General features: G+C 34.8%; 1 pseudogene; it reads right to left on the minus strand.

Moving 5' to 3' along the window:
- The window catches only part of LOC141522100 (ribosome biogenesis protein BRX1 homolog), a 74,769-nt pseudogene that overhangs the window by 2,102 nt on the left and 51,499 nt on the right, over nucleotides 1–21,168 (minus strand).

Raw genomic sequence — 21,168 nt, forward strand, 5'->3', positions numbered from 1 at the left:
AAGTGAGGCCATGGATGACATAGTTGTGTTATCACAGCAGAATTCCATGGAGATCCTTCAGCTAAAGGGTCACCAAAGTCTGGGGTTTTAGTCATAACTGATTTTCTAACCTGAATTCACTTGAGTAGCTCTCAATATGGCTTTCCCCCCCCCTTTCCTTTCTGCTTCTTCTCCTCAGGACCCCCTCCTCTCCATGCCACTTCCTCTTAATAGTTTTTTTTTTTTTTCTGAATGAATTGCTTCTGACTGTTTGCACTATTTTTTCCCTTATCTGGGAGCAAAAGAATTTGGCATGATATTACTGGGAATTTTGATTTTGGGATCTCTTTCAGGAGGTGATCAGTATATTCTTTCATTTTCTATTTTGTCCTCTGGATCTAAGATAGAATGATTTTCTTTGATAATATCTTGACAAATGATGTTTACACTTTATTTTTTTGATCTTGGCTTTCAGGTAGTCTAATAATTCTTAAATTATCTTTTCTCAATCTGTTTTCCAGGGCATTTGTTTTCAGTTGAGATGTTTCACATTTTCTTCTATTTTTTTATTCTTTTGACTTTGTTTTATTGTTTCTTAATGTGTCATGGAGTCATAAGATTTCACCTGCTTTATTCTAATTTTTAAGGAATTATTTTCTTCAGTGATTTTTGTGTGTTTCCTTTTCTATTTGATTAATTCTGTTTTTGAGAAGAGTTCTTTTATTTAGTGAAATTGTATACATAGTTTTTTATGGTCAATTCTGCTATTTAAGGAGTTCTTTTTAGTGAATTTTTATTCATGCTAGTTGGTCACTTCATTTTTCTAACACTTTAAAGGTGTTATTTTCTTCAATATTTTTAATACTTCTTTGACCAACTTGTTGACTCTTTTTTTGATATATATATAGCATTACTTTTCCAAATTTTTTCCTCTACTTCTCTCATTTGATTTGTACAATGCCTTTTGAGCTCTTTGAAGAATTCTTTTTTGTGCCTGAGACAAATTTACATTTTTCTTTGAGGCTTTGAATGTAGTGTTTTTGACTTTGTTGACCTTCTTCTGAGTTTGTGTTTTGATCTTTCCTATCACCATAGTAAATTTCTATGATCAGATACTTTTTTATTTTGTTGTTTGCTCATTTTACCTATCTATTTCTTGACTTTAACTTTATGTTAAAGTTGCACTCTGTTACTAGAGTGGAGGGAAGATTGTCCCAGATTTCAGGGATTTTGTGAAAATCTTTTCAGAGTTGGTTCTGGGTATCTGTAAGTTTTTAGTTCTTTTCAGGGAATATGATCTAAGGAGGAGTGTGTTTACTAGTCTCCAGTCTTCATTCTCTTTGAACTTTTCAATATGCATCATACTGCTATGGAATTAAGAGAACTGAGAGGAAATTTGTAGATAATTCTAGTTCTACTTTGTCAGTATTTGAAGATTAAGAAATTTAAATAAACTCTGAGAAGTTTAGTCATTTGTCCTGTTCATCCAGTCAATTGATGTCATATCTGGTAGTGCAGTGAAATTATCCTAACTTCCATTCCTGTTTTATTTTTTTCTGCTACAACTACAAAGACAATTTTTGAAAATTCAATTTTATTTAATTTTTAGTTTCATATTCTTTCCTTCTCACATTTCCCTTGAAAAAACAAGAGAAATATTTGCATTTGTGTGTGTGTGTGTGTGTGTGTGTGTGTGCACGCACGTGTGTGTGTGTGTGTGTGTGTGTGTGTGTGTGTCTGGAGGTAGCTAGATAGCTCAGTGGATAAAACTTTGGGCCTAGGTTCAGGAAGACCTGAGTTCAAATTTGACCTTAAGTACCCAATAGATGTGTGATCCTACATAGGTCACTTAACCTTTGTTTGCCTTAAATCACTGGAGACAGAAAAGACAAAACACTCCAATTTCTTTGTCAAGAAAACCCCACAGAGGGTTACAAAGAGTTGGGCATAATGGAACAAATGGATAACAAAACTAATGAATGTATATGTGTATTGTTATTGTTGGGTAACTAGATGGTCCAGTAGAGTTCTGGGCCTTGAAGCCAGGCAAGTTATTTAACCTATTTGCCTCAGTTCCTCATCTGTAAAATGAGCTGGAGAAAGAAATGACAAACCAGTGTATTTTTACCAAAAAAAATATCCCACACTGGGCCACAAATTGTTGGGCATGACTGAACCACCAAACAAAAGTAACAACAATGTGTATGTGTATGTGTGTTTGTTTATGTGTGTGTATGTATTTGTTTCTCTATATATATATGAGTATGTGTGAGTGTGTATATATGTGAGTGTATACATATATATGTGTATACATATAAGTGTATACATACATATGTATACATATATATATATATATATATATATATATATGTATATATTCATGTGTGGACTGCCCTCTGGGCAACTGCTGACTTTAGTTCTTCTTTCCCCTCGCTAAATTGTTTTTATTCAGGTAAAAATTTCCTAGTTGTAGCTCTGTCTATATATTTTCCTTTTCCCTTCCATACCTTTGCCTTACTTAAATTCTGTTTTCTCAACCTGGAATATCAGTCTCTTTCCTTTCACCAACCCAAATCCTTTTAAGGTCTTGCTTGAGACCTGTCTCTTATATAGAGCCTTTCCTGACTAACAATCAAACCAGTACATGTTGATCTGAAATATAACACCTATTAAATGTGGTCAGTCAACTAATTAGATGAGTTTGGATTTCTTCCACTTCTAAATCCTATGATCCTGTGAACTCAAAATTATCCTAATTACTCATATTATTGAAGGGGAGCCTGCAATTTTAGCTCTTCAAAGATTATACAATTCTGTGAATTGCTGCCATATAACATTATTGGGATGACTCTCAAATGGGTCTCTTCTCTCATCAAAGCAGATATTTCCTCCAATAATTCAGATAGCAACCCATCTATCTCTGCCATTATGTATGACTCTTGCCAATGTCTTCCCATAAGTTTGTCAGAGTCTTGGTATGCAAAGTGTTGAGCAACTGGCTTATTTTATCTTAAAATTGGTTGCATATCAATAGAGTATGAAAATCATCTTTTTCTCCCTCTCTTCTTTTCTCTCTTTACCCATTTTTGTCTCTCTTTCTGAATATATTGACATATATCTCAGATTTTTGTTAGTTATACATTTATTTAATTATTTCTTTTATCCTATTTCTTTTATTTGGCCAGACTCAAAATAGTCTTTAATGTTTGATGTATCGTATTTCTACTATGTAATTGATTGTCATAATCTACTCAAACAGAAACTCCATGAACCTTTGAGTGATTCTCAGATTCTTTGTAGACTCTAATATTTCATGGCTCATGGTCATATAATAGCACTAGAAGAACACTGGGATTAAAAAACAAACTTTTGTTTTGGAAGAAGCTTGGAGGTACAAAAACAAATCAGTTTCATTTAGGCAATTCAACCTGCTCTCCTCCTATTTAATAGTGGGCCTAGATTACTGTTCATTCTCTGTACCTACAACTGATAGCATGTATATGTTGCACCTGTATAGGAGTAGTCACTCATTTTTAGTTTCTGGACTGGTTATTCACTCCATCCTGCAAGCCTGGGACTCTCAGAGAGGACTATCACCATGTACCTTTTTTTTTAGGTTTTTGCAAGGCAAATGGGTTTAAGTGGCTTGCCCAAGGCCACACAGCTAGGTAATTATTAAGTGTCTGAGACTGGATTTGAACTCAGGTACTCCTGACTCCAGGGCTGGTTCTTTATCCACTGCGCCACCTAGCCGCCCATATCACCATGTAATTTTAACTCGAATTCTTTCTGGGTACTAAGGGTAACATTGTTATGTGTTTGTGTGTGTATGTGTCTATGTGTGTGTTTTGGAAAAATAGGAAGGGGAGGGAAGGAAATAAGGATTTACACAGCACCTTCTATATATAAACACTATGGTAAGAACTTTTTTTCAGTTCTAGTTTTAGTTATTTTTCCAATTACATGCAAAGATAATTTTCAACATTCATCTATCTGCAAATTTACAAGTTCTACATTTTCTACCAACCTCTCTTCCCTCCTCCCTTCCTGTGGCAGTGAGCAGTCTGGTAGAAGTTGTACATGGCCAATTGTGTTTAACATTTTTCTATATTAGTTATATTATGAAAGAGGAATTAGAACTAAGGGGGGAGGACCATGAGAAAGAAAGAAAAAAAATTACAAAAATTTTTAAAAGTGAGTATAATATGCTTTGCTCTGAATTCAAACTCCATAGTGTTCTTTTATTTCTTTCCTGGTAGTGAATGTCATTTTCCCTAATAGATCCCTCAGGGTTGTCTTTGATCACTAAATTTCTGAGAGGAGTTGTCTCCATCATAGTTCATTGATCTCACAGTGTTGTCATTGAAGTGTACAATATTCTCCTGGTTCTGTTTACTTCTGTTTACTTCACTCAGCATCAGTTCGTGCAAGCCTTTACAGGTTTTTCTAAAGTCCAACAACTTATGATTTCTTACAATACTTTATCACATTCATATACTATAACTTGTTCAGACATTCCCCAATTGATGGGCATTCCCTCAATTACCAATTCTTTGCCTCTACAAAAAAAAGCTGTTATAAATATTTTTGTTCATGTAGGTTTTCCTCCATTTTTAAAGATCTCTTTATAATATATGAGCAGTAGTATTACTGGATCAAAGAATAGGTACAGTTTTATTGTCCTTTGAGTATAGTTCCAATTTGCTCTCTAGAAAGGGTCAATTCACAACTCTACCAACAATGCATTAGTGACCCAATTTTACCCATGCTCTCCAATTAATAATTTTCCTTTTTTGTCATCTTAGCTAAGATGATAGGTATGAGATGACTTCAAAATTGTTTTAATTTGCATTTCTTTAATACATAATGATTTAAATCATTTTTCCTATGGCTATAAAGATAACTTTAATTTCTTCTCATGCAAACCACCTGTTGACCATTTATCAATTGGAGAATGACATGCATTCTTATAAATTTGACTAAGTTCTCTATATATTTTAGAAATGAGGAGTCTTTTATCAGAAATGCTAGTGGTGAAAATTGTTTCCCAGTTTTCTGTATTCCGTTTAATCTTGGCTGCAAGACTTAAGAGCCTTTTGCAAATAATTTGATCCTCATAACAAACCTGCAGGCTAGATACCACTCTTATTACCATCTTATGATTGAGGAAACTGAGGCAAAGAGAAGTTATGTGATTTTCTTAAAGTCACACAGTTGGTAAGTGTCTAAAGCTGGAATAGGTCTGGTTTGTATGAATCCAAGCCCAACTCTCTACACTGCCTGCCACTGGAGCTCATGAGCTTAACATAAAATCAATCATCATGATATTTTTAACTGATACATAAAACATTTACTTAATGATTACAAAGAGTAATAAAAATGTCACTATTATTCAAAATAAGTAAACTCCAATAATTTAAATGTCAAAGTTAGAACAGAAACAGACAATCTATCACTAGTACACTGTTAGTGGGGAATAGTGAACATGCCCTAGAAAGCTAGCAGGGAGGCACCTATGTGCTTAAAGCAACTCATAAATTTGAACTTCAAGCCTACATATCATTAGTTCCTTCAGGAATAATCTGTACCACACAAAGCCACTTCTCTACTAAATTCTCCCATTCTGGTCCTCATCACTTTTCTGAAGGATAAATCCATTCCACCTCTGCTCTCAAAATGATGACAAATTCTTTTGCAAGCATTTTAAATTCGCAATTATTCTTAAAATAACATTAGGAAAGTGTTATTTTTTATAGTATTTACCAGTTCCATTAAGCTAGAAAACTGGGAAGGTCCTTAGTTGATCCTCTGAGAAAGGTAGACAAGAAGTAACTCTTAACTCAATGAGATTCTGTGCCATCCAATTAGCACTCAGAATTTTGTTACAGGAAAATAAAGCTCACAATAAATCTCAGGTTGGCTGTCTGGCCAATGGAAACAAGAGCAGCCAGATCCTCCATCAATAGGATTCTATATTGTCCTGTTAAATTTTTAGGCCCTTCTTACAGTAAAACTAATACAAAAATGTTTGTTTCTCATTTTCAAATGAAAGGGGATAGAAAAGATCAATAGCTCAATCAGTAGCAGAGTTCAACTCTCTTCTAGTCAATAGGCTCCTAGCCCTTTCTACCTAATTGCCAAAGCTCTGCAGACTCAAAAAAAAAAAAAAAAAAAAAGAGCAGTTCCCTCACTTTTCGGCTTGCTTTTTTATCAGCTCATTTGAATATGATTCTTTTTGGAATTTGAACAGATAAAACTTATGTTCTATAAGCAAATTGAATAAATTATTTACAGACTTTGAGAAGACAAAACAAGAACTGTTGCTTTTAAATTAACAGAAAAGTAGATTTTATATGTTTTGCCTCTTAAAAAAAGATGAGTCACTGAATACTAGAAGGTTCTAATATGAAGCATTAGGAGTGTGGAAAAGTCAACTATGATGGAACTTAGTTTAAGAACTTAGTTCTTCTTCCTTCTTTCTTCCCCTCCTCCTCCTTTCTTCTTTCTTCTTGTTTTTGCAAGGCAATGGGGTTATGTGATTTGCCCAAGTTCACACAGATAAGTAAGTATTAAGTGTCTGAGGCCACATTTGAACTCAGGTCCTCCTGACTTCAGGGTTGGTGCTCTATTCACTTTGCCACCTAGCTGTCACTCTAGTACTTCTAACATTCCTTTTCTTTCCTTCCATTTTTTTTTTAGGTTTTTGCAAGGCAAATGAGGTCAAGTGGCTTGCCCAAGGCCACACAGCTAGGTAAGTATTAAGTGTCTGAGGTCGGATTTGAACTCAGGTACTCCTGACTCCAGGGCCAGTGGTCTATACACTGTGCCACCTAGCCACCCCTTTCCTTCCATTTAAATGAAAAGTGTTTTTTTTTCAATATTTCTTGCTTAAAAGTTCTTTTCTGATCTTCAGCAATTGAATCATTCATATATAAAAGGACCAGTACCTTACAATATATAATTATATAAATATATAGCTATAATAGCTAACTACATGAATATAGATATCCAAATCTATAAAATGTGTAAATATGTATTTATCAATACATATATATTTTAGCTATCTATCCCTTATTGGTACTCTAATTCAGTGTATTGCCCATTCAATTGAATGTCATAGTTTATTATGGTTCATTTATTTAGTTCTGTTCAGAATTTTAAGGTAATTTCTTTCGTGTGGCTCTCAGTCTCACTGAAGCAGTCCTATAATCTCCAGGGACTTGATGTAATTAGTAGGATCTCATTCATAACCAGGAACATAGCTGCAGAAGTTAAATCATGGTTAAATCAAAGGTCATTGAGACATGCCCATGTGCATAAAAAGGTTGAAATATTCTACTATGACTATCATGAAAGAAGTGACCTGTAAGATATCTTCCAGGAAAAAAGGATGGCAGGTCTTGCAGCAAAAGTGACAGCCAATTGCTATTCTAGTATATTTGGATTGTGAAATGACATAGAACTAGAAGAAATCCCTTATCAGTTTTTTTGGATTCTCTAAGCAAGATTTAAGGGAGAAAATGTAGGGGACTCACATTTATTCTTCCTCTTTCCCATCTGAAAGTCACCAGGGAAGAGAGTGATAGACAGATTGCTAGAAACCTTGATATGTACATATAGTTTTGGCTCTAGACTTTTTGGCTCTTTAGCCAGAGAGAATTTTCAATACCCTACTGTACTAATCCTGAATCATTATGGCTAAAAATGGCTTTTGAATTTCTTGGTGTTGGATTGGTACCAGTCCTGGAGTCAGAAGTACTTGAGTTCAGATCTAAGTTCAGATATTTATTATTTGGGTGTCCCAGGACAATTTAACCCTATTTACCTCAATTTATTTATCTGTAAAATGAACTGGAGAAGGAAATGTTAAAGCTCAAATATCTTTGCCAAGAAAATTCCAAATGGCATCACAGAAAGTTGGACATGATTGAAAAGACTCAACATCTTCCTCACTCCAGTGATCTATTTACTCATTATTTTACTGGCTTTTCTAAGGAAGACATTTGATAATACTTCAAAGAATGGACCCTCAATGTTTAGTAATATCTTCATAGATTTATAAATCTAGTACAAGAAGTAACTTCAGATGCAGTCTAGATCAATCTCTTTTAAAAAATGTGGAAATTGAGATATAGGAAGTTATTTATCTAAGCTCACATAGGAAGCTCTTATCAGTGATAGGATTTGAAACTCTAACTATATAATTTTATGCATACATATACACATATGTATGTATGTATGTATATGATTATAAAGAATTAAGGAGTTCTTTTTGCATTGTACCTTGAAGTCTTAAAACAATGAAAGATTTAGGAACACTAATAATCCCAATCAGCAACTATGCTTCATTTATTTTTGTTTTCATTGTGGATTTATCTAATCAATTATTGTCTTTTACATAGAGTGATATTGGCATTCTCTAAACTCAATTAAATCCTTGATAGAACCTGGGATAGAGTAGTCAGATCCAGAGTAGCAAAGAAGCAAGAGGAAACTAGCCTAGGATACCAATCTGTTACAGACAAAACTCAAGGGTCTATATGTCATTCAAATTAAAGTACCATCAGAATGCAAAAGGAGAGCTCTTAACATTTTCCCCTAATTTCTGATATTTGCCAATTCTACTGGTGCTACTGGTGCCATCTGGATTTTTCTTTGTCTGAAAAAAAAGAATGTACCAGCTCTATCTGGCTCTAGGGAAACTTGTCTACTCTAAGCACTTCCTCACCATGACCATCCTTGGCATACTGACAGAAAAAGAATTAGAGGTGAAATTTACCTGTCAGGGCTTTTAGAAGAGATTTCTACATTGCGTGGGAATGTGGACAAAGTGATCTTTAAGGTACTTCCTAACTCTTTTAAGTTATGATTCCATTATTTACAAAAGGCGGAACCTTTGTACACAGTCATGTATTTCAATAAAACTAAGGACCATTACCCTCAGTTATTAACCCCTAGAATTTAACATCTAGAAGAGAATAAAAAACATTTGAAGTGAAACTGTAACTTTACTGCCACAATTCTCCCATCGAGGTAGTAATTGTTTCATAGAAGTGGTGCAAGGGTTTGAGAAAAAAATGTGAAAAATACTGGTTTTAGCTGAAACTTCAGAGACAATTCAGGAAGGTTGAATGTAATTACTGTGATAGCTAGGTTAACGAAGACTTTAGGAATGATGCTTTCTTATGTGCAGTCATCATGTTAAAAAACAAACTTATCACATAAATCACAAGAACAGAGTTTCTAATAGTTGTAACTTTGGATTAAAAAAAAAAACAACTGAGGCGGCTAGGTGCCACAATGGATAGAGCACCAGCCCTGGAGTCAGGAGCACCTGAGTTCAAATCCGACCTCAGACACTTAATAATTACCTAGCCCTGTGGCCTTGGGCAAGCCACTTAACTCCATTTGCCTTGCAAAAACCGAACAAAAACAAAACAAACAAAAAACTTCTCAGTGCAAAGTAGCTTGGTCTCTCAACTCTAGATAGATAACCCAACTATAAGCAAAATGATAATTTTTTCCAAGATTCTTTGGTGAGCCAAACCCCCTTATATTGTGTATGTACCCTTCCCTTTATTAATACTCCCTATTATTAATGTTCCTTCTCTTCCTTAATATGCTTCTTCTCTATTAATACCCCCTTTTGCAAATATTGGTAAACTCATTTTATAGACTTTGTAACCTTCCTATTAATTTAACTTCATCTAAATTCAATAATTTTATGCAACAAACATGTTTGAACACTTTTTTTTGAGTCAGAAATACAAAGACAAAATCTATTCCTGCTTTTTTCTCACTGTATTCCTACACATGATATCATGGAAATGAGCACTGTATTCAGAGTCAAGAAGTACTGGTGGGGAGAAAAATCCTAGTTCTGCTACTAGAGCTAGGCAAATCACTTAATCTCTATGGTCTCAGTTTTCTCATCTGTAGATTGAAGTGGATAAATGCTTGGCAAGTATGTTATAGTGGGGAATCTTTTTTTGGTATGGCTTGGACTCAATGCTTTCTGAATTTCCCTCTCATTCTTTTCCAGTTCTCTAAATTCTGTAATGTCAGAACTGTATAGCCTTCTTTACATATTTATTAGTGGTGCAGAAAAATCATTGATGTTATGTTCACCATATTTACTGAGTTGAATGAAAACTCCCAAGAGACAGAGTTTCTGAGTAATTAATAATCAATTCGTTAATTAGGCTTGCCAGCCATCAATAAATTTATGACAAGTGTTTTCTCTCAGTAATCACAAATAACCCTTGGAAATCCTGAAAACTTTAAATAATACTTGAAAGGGAATTCCCTTGACAAACGAAAATCAACCCTGATTGGTGGACATTTTATGAGGAGATGGGCTAAAATACTTCAACTCCTTTCTGCTGAGAGAATGGCTGAATCATCGAGATTCAGCCATCTCTAGCAATTCAAATAGAGGAATCCATCTCAATCCAGACCACTCTGATTGATTTTTCTCCTTCATGAACTGAGTCCTCTTAAATTCTAAAAGAAAGGTTCAAAGACAAGAGTTCCTTTCCCCAGGTAAAAACTCATCCAGACTGGATTCTGTTTATACTCTAAATAGAAGTTGGGTCTTCTAGTTAGGTGAGAGTTTGCCCAAGATTGAAGACCATGTTCCTTGAGAGCTTAGGGGGTACTCTCTTGACTCAGTCATGTCCTTTAGAAACTTTAATAAAAGTTAGGTCTGAATGAGGAAATTGAGGAGAAAAACCTGGATCCCATTTTTAATCATTGGTAATTAATATAATAATAAATTAATAAATTTTTAATTGCAAATGGATATTTTGCATTTTCTAATGTGCAATTTTTCATTGCAGAGCTAAGAAAGGCAACTAAGGTTGGATCACAAGTTAGAATCCAGAAAGATATTCTCATTCTAGACTGAAGGTCAAACTAAAATAGATGAAATTGCTAAGTTGCAAAGTTTTGCCCTTCAGTTACAAAACAAAACAAAAGAAAAAATCTTTCCAAGCATAAGATGTGAAAGGCATGATTTCAGAGTAGTTTGTTTGAGAAAGATTTTCTGGTGTTAGAGCATCACTTATAAGCTCATATTCAGTAATATGATGTGGTTGTCAAAAAAAATGATTGCAACCATGAGCTACATTGAGAGGTACAGCTTCCAGGAATATGAATGTGATACTCTTTCTGTACTCTGCCCTAACCAGATAATATTTAGGTGTGGTTTTGCAGTTTATTTTGGGGTATGGTGTTTAGTTCTGGGCAGGACATTTGAAGAAGGACATCAATAAACTGGAGGAATAAATTAGTTGAAAGAAATGAAGATGTTTAGTATGGGGTAACAAAATATCTGTCTTCTAGTATTTGAAAGGTTGTCTTTGGAGAAGTGATAAGATTTATTCCTTTTGGTCTCTGAATGCATGAGCAAGAGTGATGGGAGGAAGATGGGAAGAGACCAATTTAGATTTATATAAGAAAAAACTTCCTCATATTTAAATCTATAGCTAAGAGAGAGAGAGGTAATGGGTTTCTTTTATGGAGGATTTTAAAGCCAAGAATGGTTGAACTTATGTTAGATTTGTTCTAGGTTGGCTTCCAAGTCTCTCACAACCCCCAATTTTGTGACCTTTTAACTTTTTCTCACCTCTAAATCTAAGATCCTAATATTCTTTTCCAATCCCCTAATATTCTCTACTGAGGAAAGAGTTTATTATCCCCCTTAACATTTTTATTGTTCTTAATTTTATTATATTTTGTTCCACCATAAATCTATAAATGGATGACCTATTTAACACCATAAACTTCTCTGACTGTTGGCTCTCTCACCCCAGGTGGTTTTCATCATTGTAGCAATATTGTTTTCTTAGTTGCCAGGATATAGTGTGTATCTTAATTATGATTTTCATATTTCTCACTGAGATTTGTTTGTCTATATTGTTCACATTTCCAAATCACTTTAATGCTTTTGAATTATGGTATTTTTGCTTATTGAAGCTTGTAAGTCCTCCAAAGTGAGTCACATTTAAAAAAAAAACAACTCCTCAAGTAAATGATCTTTCTCAGAATTTAAGATAGAAAGCTCCATTTAAAAGATATAGTTTCCCCTCCCCACCACCAGTTTTCTATCAACTTTTGTTTTTATTAACCTTCCTACCTATCACCTGGGTCTTTTACTCCATGTGTGCCTTTGAGGTTTTCTATTTCTCTACTGGTGTTGGAAGGTGGAAATAATTTTGTGGGATCATACATTTAGACCTCAAAGGAACCTTAGTCTTGTACAATCCTCTCATTTTACAGATGAGGAAATTGAGGTTTAGCTTACTTGTCCAAGAGTACATAGTAAGTGACAGAATTGAGATCTGATGCCAGGTCCTCTGATTCTCAAAAGGCCCTTTCTATTAATAACACCAACATCTTTCTACATTTTCCCTTGTGTATTTCAAGATTAGATTTTTTAAGACCAGATTATCTTAACCAACTGTTTTGGCTACAGATTCCCACTACTTTGGGGTAACGATCTCTTGCTCCTCTGTTCTCTGAGCTCCTCTTTCTGCTTGGATCAGATTAGACCCTAGTGAGATTGACTCGTATTTACTTGAATAGAAGGGTTAATAATTCAGTGGGGGGATGAAACTAGGAAGTTGGATGTCACAGAATCATCATTTCCTTTATTTTCACTTCTGAAACTTGTAACTAATGCCAATAGATGAAAATCTCCCCTGGTCAGGACTTAAGGACTTTTTCTTTTTTTAGGATCTTTTAAAGCATAGATGAGCATTCAATTTTGTCAAAAATCTTTTGTTTCAACTATAGTGGGAGGAATTGAATATTTAAACTTTTGACAGGTGATTTCCCTCAGCCCAGTTAATGAAATTACAACTGTAAGAAAGCAGATAACTGAGACAATGAAGTAGTATGGTCTTAAATGAAGTGGAAAGAAGTGTATGCACCTTGTTATCTCTTTATGAGATGTGAAAAAAATTCTTCAGGCAAACTTGAAAGATTTAGAAGATGGCTAACTATTGGTTGGACAAAGGATAGGTCTTGTATATGGTGCCATTTGAAGAGTAAGATATTCTCTAGAGAATGTCAGGCAGAAGATAACTCTGAGCAGTGTGAATTCTGAATTTCAAGAAGGGAGCCAGATAGAGATGAACAATCCAGTTCTCAAGAAGGCATTATTCCAGTGGGAAATACTGTATGCTGCAGGCAACACTTTTATTCATTTGAAACACAAGATAGGAAGTTTGTGAACTGAGACAGAGTTAACTGGCTGTGGGGAGTCAAGTTTTGGAGAGGAACAGAAAACCCAAGTGAGTGATCTTTCTAGCAGGGATGCATCCAGGAAAGCAGCATGAGGAATCCAAGAGAAGAAAGAACACTGAAGCCTTGTATCATCAAAAGCTTGAATTGTCAGTTATGTAGGCTCCCTATGGGTATGAATTTCTACTAACATAATCTATGTAAATATTTCCTCTTCCCAGTGCTGTCATGTGCAATAGTGAGAAAGTGTACCAGGCTAAAGTTTATGGGAAAATGCTTTATTATTATTCTTAATATGATGCCATATTAGTAAATGGCTTTGCTTTGAGCAAAAACGCTGCTCAATTAATTGACTTCTAATGTTAAACACACTAGTGAGCACTTGTAAGCTTTAAGAGTGTGGTCCACAGTGTTGGGCTATTCTATTTCTGTTCTACTCTTGGGCTATAATCTTCCCAAGCCCCATCATTATTATCTCTTCATCTGTTATGAAAATTAAGGCATCTGGAAAGAAAGAGTTTGTTAATTTCATACCACATTTTCCTTTTTTATATGTATTTTGTTTAATTTACAAATATCTATTGTTGAAGACAGTAGTGTGGGGTAGAAAACCTCACTTTGTGTATGAAATCATGAGACCCAACCTTACCCCCTGGGCTTACCAACACTGTTTATCCTTTATATGGCCAATATAAGCTAAGCTACTTTTGTATTTTTTCCTTTGCACCTAGACACTTGCCATCCTCTAAAATCTATTTGGCCCCTCTCTTACTGTGTGATGGAGTCATAGGAAGGTGTTTTCCTAAGGTGCCTATTCATAGATCATAAATCAAGAGTTAAAAAAATGGATTTAGACCTGGAAGAAATCTTAAAATTTATGGAATTCAAACCATAATTTTAGAGATGAGGAAACCAAGAACCAGAGCATTTAATTGGCTTGTCCAATGCCACACAGTAAACAAGTGGATTTGAACTCAGTTCTCCATGACCCCAAATCCAATACCCTAATCACAATGTCATACTGCCTACCCTAAACAAAAGACATTTGAGTCTTCAGTTACACCCCCTATTCCTGGTAAGATCATGTTTTTCATGTCAGTCCATAATTTCCTTGTTAGAGTAAGATCTCAAGTCATTTATAATTTTTCCTCTCTACTCTTCTTATTCCATCCTCTCATAGCCTACCCACTTGCCAAATGCCTTAAAAATTACCATCTAAGCTCTATTCACATATTGAGAATAGGGGGAACTGTCTCTTACTCTCTCTGTCTTCTGCCTCTCCTCTCCTCATTTAAGTGACTTCCTTCTCACTCAAAATATTTTTTCATCTATGTAGAGAAACTTTGTGATTAGAATTTTAATTCAGTCTTTCCTCCTATCATTCTGAGGCTTTAAAGGCCTCTTAAAACTTTAAGTTCTTACATCTTTTTTTTTCTCATTAAGGTCCTTTTTAATTTCACTTTAGCCCTTGATAATACTTAAAATCAACTCAACAACCAATTAACTTTATCTTTATTCAGAAACAAAAGAGGATTTATTTCTTATTAACTACATATGTGTTTCTTTTTTTTCTCGTGTGTGCTGTGTTTATGAGTCTGATGCTCTTTTCCTATCTGGTTTCTTTTGGAGAAATGATTTACAGCTTTCTTTGGTTGAAGATCAATATTTGTTGATGATTAGATTCAGCTCTGAAGGCCATGTTATTGTGGAATATAGTCCTGGGAATTTCCTGAGTTACTTCTCTTTTCAAAATAATCCTATTCTGACATCTCATGGTTTCTTTCAGATATGTAATAGCTCTGATCTGTTCATATGGATTTCTACTACTGCTGGGGTTTGAAACATAAACCTTTAGATTGTAAGTGCTAGATGTGCAGGCTAGGTATAGTTGAGGATAGGAAGTAAAAAACTTTGGTTCTATCACTTTCACTCTGTGGAGGAGTTTGTATTTTCTCTTTTGCTTACTTTGATCTCAGCTGTGGCTCCAAAGAGCTTACACGTGTTTTGGTCATATCCCAGTAAAACTGTCTCACCAAGCAGGCTAAACCAGGTGAAGATAGCCAACAGGTTTCAAAACCATTAATGAATTAGGGGGATGTCTATCCCAAACATATTAAGACTTCCCCGGTGGAGTGGGCGAAAGAGAATAATCCAAGGCTATGATGGTTATTGAAGGAGAAGCTATTTGAATGCTTAAAGCTTGGTCAGACATTGAAGTTGCCAAAGTCATCCACTAGATCTTGGGCCACTGCCTGTCATCTTAACTTGGAAGAGAGAATTAGGTTGATGACAGCAATTCTGTCCCACTTAAATATGTCATACACAAGTCAAGATATTGTTCTTAATGCCTCTTTGAAAATGATGAACAACAAAAACAATTTTTGTCTGAATTACTATTAATTTGGCACATTTCTTTCTGGTTTTTGGTTCTTGATGGAAATATACTGGTGTTGGTTACATTGGCATATTAGCATTCACCTTACTCACCTGCTTTACTTTGGAATATTCATTCCATGATACTCTATTGAATTTATAGATGCATTAATTAAGAGTATTCCCTATTGCTCCACCAATAGGAATTTCCCTTCCTTCAAACTTTAATTCAGATGCTAATTGATCACTGCTTTCTAAATTTTTTAAAAAAATTTTGATCTATGCTTTAAATTGCTTATATTTACTTTGTATCATTGCTATTGATATATCCATTTTATTCTCTCATTGGAATGTAAATTCTTTGATCACAGGAACAGTTTCTCATTTTATCTTTTATATAATGTGCCTAGAATAGTGCCTCCCTTATATTGGACACTTAATACAGGCTGAGTTGAATGAGTGTCAGGATATTTCCTAGGGGCATTATTTGTTTTCCATGGAAAGTTTCTATTTGAAAGTGGGTTTAGAAGAGGGAAGAAAAGGCATAGTTGATTGCTCATTCCACCCAGACCCTTGAGCCTAGTCAAGCAGGGCAGAAGAAAATGGAAGCAATAGGTCTTAATGTTACATCATAGCTCTAAAAATGCCCCTAGAAAATCAACTTATCAAATTATAATGTAAAACAGTTATTCTCACAAGTTTTCTATTTATGAAACTTGTTTGCTTTTGTGCAAATGATGCCATTCCAAGCAATAGCTATTCACTGTTAATATTCATGGTCTTATTGGGACATATACATTTATGTATGAAGAGAAGCAGTTCTTTTTCAATTACAGGAACTGATACACACACACACACACACACACACATACATACACATACATACATACTGGTTCCTGTCCCTGGGGAGCTAAAGCTAATGGTCCCCACTATCAGAACAGGAAACTAGAATTCCAGACTTCAGACAATTCAATTAGTTCTTGTGTGTGTGTGTATGTGTATGTGTATATGTTCAGGGAGAGGGAATGGATGGGTGTCTAAGGTGCATTTATTTCTGTGTTCTCATATGTTGTTGAGATAGATTGAGTCAGTGATTATTAATATTGAGGTTGAAAAACTGGGGGTGGGGGCATTTTTAAACATTTTTTTAAACATTTATTTATTTTGAATTTTACAATTTTTCCCCCAATCTTGCTTCTCTCCCCCCCCACTCCCCACAGAAGGCAGTCTATCAGTCTTTACATTGTTTCCATGGTATACATGATCTAAGTGGGATGTGATGACAGAGAAATCATACCCTTAAGGAAGAGAAATAAAGTATAAGAGATAGCAAAATTACATAAGATAACTTTTTTTAAAAAAATTAATGGTAATAGTCTTTGTTCTTTGTTCAAACTCCACAATTCTTTCTCTGGATACAGATGGTATTCTCCATTACAGATACCCCAAAATTGTGCCTGGTTGTTGCACTGATGGAATGAGCAAGTCCATTAAGGTTGATCATCACCCCCATGGGGTGCTGTTAGAGTGTACAGTGTTCTTTTGGTTCTGCTCATGGTCAGTTCATGCAAATCCTTCCAAGCTTCCCTGAATTCCCATCCCTCCTGGTTTCTAATAGAAAAATTGTATTCCATTATATACATATACCAGAGTTTGTTAAGCCATTCCCTAAGTGAAGGGCGTTCACTTAATTTCTAATTCTTTGCCACCTCCAACAGGACTGCTATGTATATTTTTGTACAAGTGAGGTTTTTAGACTTTTTCATAATATCTTCAGGGTATAAACCCAATAGTGGTATTGCTGGATCAAAGGGTATGCTCATTTTTGTGGCGTAATTCCAAATTTCTCTCCAGAAAGGTTGGATGAATTCACAGCTCTACCAACAATGTATTAATGTCCCAGATTTTCCACATCCCTTCCAACATTGATCATCGTCCTTTCTGGTCATATTGGCCATTCTGAGAGGTATGAGGTGGTACCTCAGAGATGCTTTAATTTGTATTTGTCTAATAAGTAGTGATTTAGAGCAATTTTTATATGACTATGGATTGCTTTGATTTTCTCATCTGTAAATTGTCTTTGCATATCCTTTGAACATTTGTCAATTGGGGAATGGCTTGTTTTAAAATTTGACTCAGTTCTCTGTATATTTTAGAAACGAGTCCTTTGTCAGAAATACTAATTGTAAAAATTGTTTCCCAATTTACTACATTTCTTTTGATCTTGGTTACAGTGGTTTTGTCTGTGCAAAAGCCTTTTAATTTAATGTAATCAAAATTATCTAGTTTGTTTTTAATGATGATCTCCATCTCTTCCTTGGTCATAAACTGCTTCTCTTTCCATAGATCTAACAGGTAAATTATTCCTTGATCTCCCAGTTTTCTTATAATATTGTTTTTTATGTCTAGATCCTGTATCCATTTTGATCTTATCTTGGTATAGTGTGTGAGGTGTTGGTCTAATGCAAGTTTCTGCCATACTAACTTCTAATTTTTCCAACAGTCTTTATTGAAGAGAGTTTTTTCTCATTAGTCGGACTATTTGGGTTTGTCAAACAGCAGATTACTGTAATCATTTCTTGCTATTGCACCTAGTGGTGGCAAGATTTTGAAGGAGATGGGGATCAGGGTTTGGAGAGGAGATAAACACTTTGATCTAGTTATGAAGCTTATTTAGGAAAACAGAAAATAATCTGGAAGTTCATAGATAATAGCAACAAGGATCAGTGGAGGATAGAGTGAATGTTAAAGCAGGAGAGGTGGTTTCTGAATGATGTTAACAGAAGCATGGTTAAAATGGTAGAGAGCAAATGCCTCTTATTGGTTCAGTATGTCAAGAGGTATGACAGAAGAAACAGTTAGCCCTGAGAGGTTGTCAAGTGAAGATAGTGTTAGAGAACAATTTAGGTTTCAGTGAGCACCAGAAGATGCAAGAGTAAGGAGAGTAAGGATCCTGGATCATAGATTTATAGTTGGAAAGAGACATTAGAAATCATCTAGTTCAATAACTTCATTTTACAGATGAGAAAACAGAGGTCCATTTAAGAAAAGGTCCAAGGTCATACAACTAGTATAGATCTTCTGGTTATAAAGATAGCATTCTTTTCAGCCTACTCCTAAAAGGGGACAAAATGTGTGTGTGTGTGTGTGTGTGTGTGTGTGTGTGTGTGTGTGTGTGTGCGCCCATGCGTAGTGTGTATGTGTTTGTAATTCAAAGATTACAATGGAATGAGGGCAAAAGAGGATTAAAAAATGTAAAAGAGGATAGGAAGTAGCATACTCTTAGGAAGAGGACAGAGAAGCCTGAGTAGGAGCTGTGACTGTGTGTTTTACTAGCTTCACTATTCCAATGATTCATATATGTTGAAGTCCTTCAGGCCAGATCAATTAATAATCATTTAGTCAATTAATAATTGTTTATTAAATTCTTATTCTGACTTAGGCTCTGTGCTAAGCTTTGGGAACAACAAACAAAAATGAGTTTTCTTACTAAGGGAGAGAGATTGCTTATGTGGGGGGTATTATTTGATATTAAGTCGGGGGGGGGGCTTTAAAGAGCCAGAAGGTGGGGATAGGACCAGGGAATACCGATAGGAACAGAGTGATTGGGCAACTAGAAAAGAACTGGGTGGGGGAATCATTCCCCCAGGGTTGTTATTATCAAGGGACAGATATATCCCTCTCTAGACATTATAATCCTTTTCAGTACAGCCAAAAATTACATTTGAGATTTTTTTAGATATTATACCATCTATAACATAATAGCAATAATAAATATTCATCATTTTGTAGTATCTTAAAATGCTTGCTAAGTTCTTTACTCAGAATAGACCTCTGAAGTACTACAGAATGACTATCTTCATTTGAAATAGGAGCGAACACAATCTCATAGAGTTTAAGTGCTTGTAATAGTTACAAAGCTAGTAAGGATTAGAACAAGGGACCAAACCCTCAGTTTCTTTTCCCTTCCCCTCTCCTTTCATTTCCCCCTTTTTTCCTTTCCTTGCCTTCATTCTCTGATTAATGAAAGAGCATTTATTAATAGCTTATTATATGCAAAACACTATGCTAATCACTGGGGATACAAATAAAAAAGTAAAATAGTCTGTTTTCAAGGAATTCCATTCTAACCCAGGACCCAGAAAAAAAGAGTTAGTTATGGGTATAATTGTCATTCTATGAGGTGGTTTTTTGGTTGTTGTTGGACTCATAAGAATGTGTGTGTGTGTGTGTGTGTGTATGTGTGTAAGAGAGAGAGAGAGAGAGAGAGAGAGAGAGAGAGAGAGAAATTTACAGAAGGCAGAGAGGAAGAATGTTTTAGAAATTTAGATATGTCAACTTATTTCATGAAGAAATGTTATAAAAAGAATTTTATGAAGAACAAGTCTGGAGAGATGTTAAGAGTGAGGGATTGAGAAAAACCAAAGAAATTTTTTTTCTTTTCACAGAGATTAACCAGAGAAGACAGAAATAAAAAAAAAAAGACTGATATATCTTACTTTATGAAGTTTTTTTTTACCATTTTGGGAAGAGGATGAAGATGATTGTGGTGAAAACTCTATTTTAGATGAACTAAATGATATGGAGGTATGTACTCATAAATGCAGAAAAGTCATCTGTTGTTAAAGTGAAAGATTGAGATGACTTGCTGTGATTTTTCTCACATTTAAAATATTATAAATATGTATGACCATATTTTCTTATGAATTTCACAGTTAACAAACTGTATATTTTGTAGCTTTACTATTTATTTAATTCTATAAGATTAAAGGATTTAATATATAAAGAGAAAAGTAACTTAGTTAATTGAAAAAGGGCAGCTAGGTGGTAGAGTAAATAGAGCACTGACCTTGGAGTCAAGAGGACCTGAGTTCAACTCCAGCCTTAGAGATTTACTAGTTGTGTGACCTTGGACCAGACACTTAAACCTGACTGCCTCAAATTCCTAGCCATCTCCAGTCATCATGATTCAGAGCTGGTGACTAGACCCAGATGGCTTGGGAGAAGAAAGTAGAACTGGTAACTTAAAACAACAGTCCCTTACTCAAATTGAATTCACATGCATGTCATGGCATCACCTCCTTGATATCATGGATTTCTTTGAGAATGGAGGACAAATATCATGATTAATTGAAGCTATTTTGAAAGTTTACAAATTAGAGAAGAAATATCACACATAATCCTCACTTATCCTGGAGCTCAGGATAATGAGATTAAATATGAAATAAGTTAAATAACAGACTGAATGCTGTCCAACAAGTGAATGTAGATGACCCTATATAATTATTGTATCTTTCTTTGTTTTCTTTTTTATTCTTCACCACAATATTATCATTACTCTTCTCAATCATCCAAACTACTATTACCATGACAAAACTACTTATATTTATATAAAACTTTTTGTTGTAGATTAGCATACATGTATTATTTTATCCTCACAACCACCAAAAGGGATATGAAAGACAAATAATATTCCTTATTTATAGATGATGCAGGTATTGCTCAGTGAAATTATATGATTTGCTTGAGGTTCCATGGCTATTTCTGCATCTGATGCTCTAATCCATATAT

Source organism: Macrotis lagotis, chromosome 1, assembly GCF_037893015.1.
Source record: "Macrotis lagotis isolate mMagLag1 chromosome 1, bilby.v1.9.chrom.fasta, whole genome shotgun sequence".
In the NCBI taxonomy this organism is placed as follows: Eukaryota; Metazoa; Chordata; class Mammalia; order Peramelemorphia; family Peramelidae; genus Macrotis; species Macrotis lagotis.